The following is a 7,941-nucleotide window of genomic DNA, read 5'->3' as shown; positions in this document are numbered from 1 at the left end:
CGGATGACGGGAACTAAACACACTGAATCTGGACGAAAGGACGAGCACAAGACAGAGAACGAGAGGGCATAATAAAGGCACAACACAAATGGGGAACAGGTGAACATGATTAACTAATCAAGACGAGAGCACATAAGGGAGTAGGGTAAAAGTGACAAGACACTGGGAACACGTGACACCAACACATGATGTGACTACACGTGTCCCCACACAAAACATAATGCTGCCATGATCTTGCCCTCTGAAATCAGACCTGAATCTTACACAAAGATCTGGCAAGACCATGACAGCAACAAGACACTGGGAACACGTGGAAGCCACACACAAAATATGACTCCACGTGTCCCCACACAGATCACTTCCATGGAAAGAACCTATATGTGGATATATGTGCATATATGAAACCTATATGCAGCTTATATGCACATATATACTGCATATATACAGCATATATGCACATATATATAAAAATATATATGCGCATATATGAAACATATATGCAGCTAATATGCACATATATGCAGCACATATACAGCATATATGCACATATACACAGCAAATTTAGCAGAGTTAAAATTACGGTGTTAATGGAAATATAAAGAGTTCGGAGTTAATTTAACACTGAATTGAGTTAAAACTATTTTATTTAACTCTATAAAAATAAAGAGTTGGTGTCAAAACAGAGTGTTACCACTTTTTTTTTAAATTAACTCCTACAGTGTTTTGTTAGTGGAGTTTGTTAACTCTTAGGGTGTTAAATAGAGAAGACCTCCCACTTTTACAGCACACACTGAACCGTGTTTTTGGATGATGCAGTTCAAGCAGAAGGTCATCTCTTCACTATAAATGGTAAGTAAATGTTTAATAAATAAAATTTTGATCAATTACATTTGAGAGTTGTGAGGTGATATGTTTTATATTGCTGTTAGTATCAAGTTTAACATTCAAGAGTATCAAGAGTCATGTGTTATTGTCATTATATGAATGCGGCAGTTGAGTTTAGGTCTTAGCCTCAGATGGAGCAATTCATACTCGTATAATGTTTTTGGAATTTTTTTTTTTTTTGCTTTATATGCTGTTTAAGTTTAAAATATATGTTTTTAAATCCATAAATGTGTTCAGGAGATTTGCTTTGGGGACTTTGGAGGAGTACAGAAATAGGCCTAAATGAACATTTCTTCAGACGAAGAGCAATTTTATAACAAAGTGAGTATTTTTGTGCAAAACATAAATGTATAATTACTTTCAAAGTATTTTGTAATGTGTTCTGTATGTGAATTCTGTAATGCATTTTGTATTGTTTTTTAATAATGAATGTTTCCCTTTTATTTTTGTTTTATTAACAGAAAAGTTCAATATCTAGTCCGAAGATCTGACCGAGGATCATATCACCTCCTTACAGCTGGTTCATCATATTCTGCTGTTATTATGTGAAGACCAACATGGATTTTGGATTGAAATGAAGTCAAACTTGTTTGTATGAACTGAAGCATCCCATAAACTGTGTTTATAAATATCTGTACTGTTGTTATACATTGGGAATGTGCTTTTTAGTTGTCTCGGATGTTAATATATGTTAATTTAATGAACACTTAAATGCATGATACATTGAGAACAATTTTTCTGTCATAAATAAATGTTGATCAGATGACATTTTTTAAAAATCCTTAACAGTTTTTTAATGATAATGAAAGATTATACTGCTGTATTGTTACATTAAAAAAACTGTTTAAAAATAAAGTTTTTTGTCCCAAAAGTACCGTAATATGTTTCTGTCTTTACATTTACCATATTAACACCATAGTATTAAAAAATATAACACTACATTGGAGTTAACAAATTACACCGAGGGAGTTAATTTTTAACAAATAAAAAATATTTAACACTTATCAGTGTAAATTTATAGTTAGATTTTTAACTCTGTATAGTGTCAATTGCTAACACTTTAAAAGAGTCAATGTGCTAACACTTTCAAAAGTGTTAAAATAACTCTATTGGGAGTGGACCCCATGAGACACTTTTAAAGTGTTGAAATTAACTCTTATAGAGTTATTCTGAGGTTCCAGATTTTGCTGTGTATAATAATAAATATGCACATATATGAAACCTATATGCAGCTAATATGCACATATATGCTGCACATATACAGCATATATGCACATATATAATAATATATATGCACATATATGAAACCTATATGCAGCTAATATGCACATATATGCTGCACATATACAGCATATATGCCCATATATGATAATATATATGCTGCATATATGCAAAATTGAGGTGCATATATGTGCATATACAGGCCATATAACTTATGTATAAGAACTTATGTATGTGCAAACACATGAAATTTGTGTCACATGTAATAGGCACTCCAGAGCATCTGTCATTGCTAAGTAACCTAAGCATTGCTTGACGTTATGACGAGCACTCACTGGCGGAAAAATAAACTGGCCCCTGTGAACAAGCACGTTTGTTAAGAAATGTATATCTGATCCTTGTTTAAATTTTTATTTTTTAAAATACAATGGGGAAAATAAGTATTTGACACATCAGCATTTTTATCAGTAAGGGGATTTCTAAGTGATGTAGCCATCAAGCCAAATATTGAATTTATACAAAGAAATCAGAACATTTAAGTATACACGTTGAGTCATAATAAATAAAGTGAAATGACAAAGGGAATAAGTACTGAACACACATTATTTAATACTTTGTAGAAAAGCCTTTGTTGGTGATTACAGCTTCTAGTTCTTGTATGGAGAGACCAGTTGTCTACATTGCTCAGGAGTGATTCTGGCTCATTCTTCCATACAAATGGTCTTTAAATCTTGAAGGTTCATTGGGCCTCTTTTATGAACTTTGATCTTCAGTTCTCTCCATAGATTTTCTATGGGATTTAGGTCAGGTGATTGACTGACCACTTCATTGTTTTTTGGCCTTGTGTTTGGAATCATTGTCTTGCTGAAATGTCCACCCTCTTTTCATTTTCAGCTTTCTGGTAGATAACAGCATATTTTTATCCAGAATGTCCCAGTACATTTCTCCATTCATCCTGCCTTCAATAATATGAAGTCTGCCAGTACCCCTTGCTGAAAAGCAGCCCCTTACCAAGATGCTTCCACCCCCAAACTTAACTGTTGGTATGGTGTTTTTGGGGTGGTGGGCAGTGCTATTTCTTTTTCAAACATGGTGTGTAGAATGACTGCCAAAAAGTTAAATTTTGCTTTCATCTATAGTTTGCTTTCCATAACTATAGTCTCCCAATAATCCACAGGCTTCTCCAAATGCCCTTTCGCAAACTTTAACCGAGCCTCAACATGCTTTTTGTTCAGCAATGGAGTCTTGCGTGGTGAGCGTGCATGGATGCCATGGCGGTTCAGTGCATTGCTTATAGTTTTGACCTTGATGCAAGGTCTTCCTAAAGTTCTGCCCGGGTGGTTCTTGGCCCTTGGAGAACTCTCCTGATTATTCTTTGAACTCCTTGGACAGGGATCTTACGTGGAGCACCTGATCGTGGACGGTTTATGGTGAAGTGATGCTCTTTCCATATCTGAATAATGGCCCCCACAGTGCTTACAGGAACATTCAGCATTCTTGAAATGCGCCTATAACCATTCCCATCAAAATGCTTTTCAACAATAAGATTACAAGGATCTTGAGAAAGTTCATTGCTTTTCCCCATGATGACGTCTTTCCTGTGTGCCTCCTGGGTAATGAAAAGCATTTATAGGCCATCAGTTGTGTTCAATACTTATTCCCTGTGTCATTTCACTTTATTTATTATGAATCAACTTGTATACTTAAATGTTCCTTTGTATGAATTCAATATTTGGCTTGATGGCTATATCTGGTAGAAATTTTGCCCACTTAGAAATCCCCTTACTAATAAAAATGCTGATGTGTCAAATACTTGTTCCCTTTCGAGGAACTCGAGCTGCGTCGCCATAGCAACGCTTTGGGGAACGCCTCGGCGTGACTGATCTGAAGCACGTGTAACACATAATCAATAATTTGATGATTGGATATAGGCTGGATGCCGTGCGGACCAAGGGTATAAGAAGGCATCCCACACAAACACACTCGCTTTTAGTGCCTCAGCAAGTGACTGCGTGTACGTTTGCATAAATCTGAAGTATGTTATATGAAGTTCAAGTATGCGTATCTCCTTGTCGGCGCGATATCACAGACAAGGATACACATGTATATGTGTCTAGAGCGCAGCACGCACAGTTGGCTTTTGAGAAACCTGGCTGTGTGCACTGTGAGCATTCCCGTGCACGTGTTGCGCTCCAGCTTCGCGCTTAGAGAAGGATATATCGGGCTCGCGCCCTTACGGATCCGGTCCCGCTTCTGTCGAGGCAAAGCGGTGACTGCACTCGTGCGTGCAGGCAGCGGTATCCCCGCCTACACCCATGACATCTGTCTTTCGCTTTCTAGGAAGCTTGGGCTCGCGGCTGCGATCCCGCTTCTCAGCAGCGGTTGCACTCGTGGGAGTCGCCATAGGATTTCGTGCAGGCGGCGGTATCTCTGCTTGCACGTAACGTCCGCTCTCTCTCTCTTTCGCCGGATCGGGAAGGCGCCTTACGTGAGAGCCACATTTATTTCAGCTATCTGTCTCTGGAGAGATGAACCATCTTCATAATCCGCCTACTGTTTAAGGCTAAACGTGCAGTCTCCACGTGAAGCCTCCTCTCTTCTTACAGTATGGAGGTATTATATGTATGTACATACACATAATAATGAAAATAATAATATTTTTTTTTCGATTTCTACACCTGTATGTGTATGCTATGTATGTATATCTGCTTGTCACAGCCTGTGTGAGCTGTGTCAAACAGTGATTTTTGTTTATGCTGTGTGTTGCTTGTACAGCTGTACACAGCATATGATCGTCCGCTGGTCAAGATATGATCTTTTGTGTTAAGATTCGAGTCCTTCATCCGCTGAGGCGGGTAACGTCTTCGTTCGTGGCACTCACTATTTCTTATTGAAGCGAAGCAGCTCACACCCCATTTATGGTGCCTGCTTCCCTTCAGTGCCCTCGCAGGGCACACTCACTGCTGTGCGTAGTACCACAGGCAGCTGCAATTAACCTTCACCTCTACTGGTGGAACTGCATACAGCCGGCTCCAGTGGGGAGCATGTATACATTCTTGTGCAGGAGGCTGTAGAACCTCCACATGAGAGAAATGATGACCTACAGCCGTTGCTTTATTGTTTCAAAAAGAGGGATTTGTAATTGTTCAATGATGCAGCTCAGTCCTATCCTGTGACTGAGACAGACTGTGATTTAATCAGATCCGAGGACTGATTCCTTACATTAGAGCTTATGTCTTCATTCAACACGGGAGGGTTTCCCCGAGGGGAAACCCGTCTCGCATGATCAAAGTCACGCACCGTTTTTTGCGTGCTGTGGTAACAGGAAGAAAGCATGGCTTCTGTCCCAAGGTCCTGTGTTGGGTGCGCGTTGTCGATGTGTGACGCTGACAACAGAAGCGTCCCTCACAGGTTGGTGCGATTATGGAAAGCCAAAAGGGTCAAAATCGCTGAAACTCATCATCGGCTATGGCACTGAAATTGCCTTGGAAATTATGGTGGTATGGGTTGGACTCCCATTTCCTTCTAGACCTGAGGAGCCATCATGTGTTTGTCTAGACAGACATCACATCGGTGGTTTCTTAAATTAATCTCTAAGGAGGTCTGCAATCAAAGTCACGCATCGTTGTCTGCGTGCTCTGGTGGTGTGAAGAAAACCTTGGTTTCTATCATAAGGACTGTTTTGGGTGTGCGCTGCTGGCGTGTGTTGCTGACAACAGGCACATCCCTTACAGGTTGGAGTACAATTATGGAAAGCCGATAGGGCCAAAATCACAACATTGTTGATTTTGGGATAATGGCATTTGTGGTCTCTGGACAAACTGTACTCGTTGACGACAGTTTAGACCCAGGCCACTTGCATATGGCAGATGCCCTGTAAGGCAAAGCCCATTCCCGGGGAGTTGAGATTCCAGCCAGATGTAGTGAACCATCCCTTCCCTGAGAAGGGAACGAGACGCTGCGTCTCCATGCCATACTCCCTGCATCCCTGTAGGCACTTGCTTCGGCACTGGTAGCGAGTGTGTTTGTGTGGGATGCCTTCTTATACCCTTGGTCCGCACGGCATCCAGCCTATATCCAATCATCAAATTATTGATTATGTGTTACACGTGCTTCAGATCAGTCACGCCGAGGCGTTCCCCAAAGCGTTGCTATGGCGATGCAGCGTCTCGTTCCCTTCTCAGGGAACCAGGGTTACCTAAGTAACCCGAGACGTTTTCCCCGCTGTATATGTATGCATATAAGACAATATGCATCAATGTATATTATGCATCAATATAACGCACCCCCCCACACACACACACACACATTCTATTACCACCACGGTAATCATGATCCATTTGGTTACAAACATTCTTCAAAATATCTTCTCATATTCATCAGAAATGTAAGCTTTAGCGCAAGTTCTACCAGGAAAACTCTAATGCCACGTCATTCATTTCACAAGATCTGGCCAATCACCTCTGATACTGGGAGTATTTAAATCCTTTGCTCACCTGTCTCTGCGTTCACAGACACCGACATCAGGATTTACACGTGCGATGTCCAGTGCATACATGGCACTAAAGCCTGTGTTACCCGTAACACTCCGATTCAAATGTCGAGTGATTCTATCGAACATTTGAAATGTTTTCCTGGGATCCTTTCATTCAGTGACATCTGGCTGCTCTTTTGTAGGACAGGTGGACAAGTTTTGTTTTTGGAGCTGGACCATAAAACAATAAAAAACACATTCTGTGTCTATTTTTGAGAGACGTGTTGTCTCTCTCCACAGGGGTCACGGATACCCAGGAACTGATCTTTATTTCACCCCCTCTCTCTTCTCCTTTAAGGTTTTGGTTACTGGAAATATACTAAACACATGTAACATTGGGTATATCATATGTTGTGATGCTACAAAGGTTTCATCTTCATGTTTGGTTTCGTTTTAAAGGTCATGGTGCGATGGTTAAAAAGGTCTAATTTCTATAATGCTAAGAGAAAGTATATCAAAGTTAAAAACTTAAGACATAATCTGTACTCCTGTGATGGGTGTCACCTCATGAGAAGATCTAGATTACAGATGGTTAACAGTCCCATTTGGTGCTCCTTTAGGTCACGAGAACCGACCAACCAAATCCTGATTTAAGATGTTACTATTCTGTGTCTCGTTCTGGGTATATAAGGTGGCTTGGCAAGAGACTCTGGGAAGTATTCTTTAGCAAGAAACTTCCCCACACTTTGTGTGTGTGTATTCAAACATTATGGGAGAAATCTTTAACAAGAATCTTCCTACACCATTTTGGGTATATTATATTCATGATGGAAGTACTCTGTAGCCAGAGTGTCTATTGCCAGGTATGACTTTGTAACTGTTGATCATTTGAATTGATTGGAATTGAATCATATTCTGTATGATATTGTTTAATTTATGTTTGAAGCTGAAACCTGCCTGGTATAATACATTGTTACATTTGATTCATCTGAATTTTTCAGAAATTGTATTGATTTATTTTAATTCTTTCAGAAATTATTATTTCCAGTAGAGTAGAAGGAGTCTGGTATTACCGCAAGATTATTCTGTCAGGTTATGATCACACTGGTGTTTTGATGTTGAATGAAGCATGGGGCACGTTCACCAGGACTTTCAGATTTATGTCTATCACCTGACTTAGCAAGTTGCATGAGCGTTAGACTAAAGTAACTATTTTTATGATCGGAGCAAGCATGGAGCGGCCAGACATAAAAATATTAGTTTACCCGGTAACCTCTGACTTAAATCAGACTGACAATTTTGTGTCCGTGAGATGTACGCAAACGGCCGGCGTATGCTCTGTGCGATACCGGGTCCATAAT

General features: G+C 39.8%; 1 long non-coding RNA gene across 1 annotated transcript in view; it reads right to left on the bottom strand.

Annotated features, from left to right (window-relative positions):
- The window catches only part of LOC141353140 (uncharacterized), a 238,177-nt gene that overhangs the window by 168,597 nt on the left and 61,639 nt on the right, over positions 1-7,941 (bottom strand). The gene's annotated exons all lie outside the window — the stretch shown is intronic.

Source organism: Misgurnus anguillicaudatus, chromosome 21 (assembly GCF_027580225.2).
Source record: "Misgurnus anguillicaudatus chromosome 21, ASM2758022v2, whole genome shotgun sequence".
NCBI classification, from domain to species: domain Eukaryota; kingdom Metazoa; phylum Chordata; class Actinopteri; order Cypriniformes; family Cobitidae; genus Misgurnus; species Misgurnus anguillicaudatus.
Note: the sequence above shows the minus strand (reverse complement) of the source record. Positions and strands in the feature narration are given on the sequence as shown.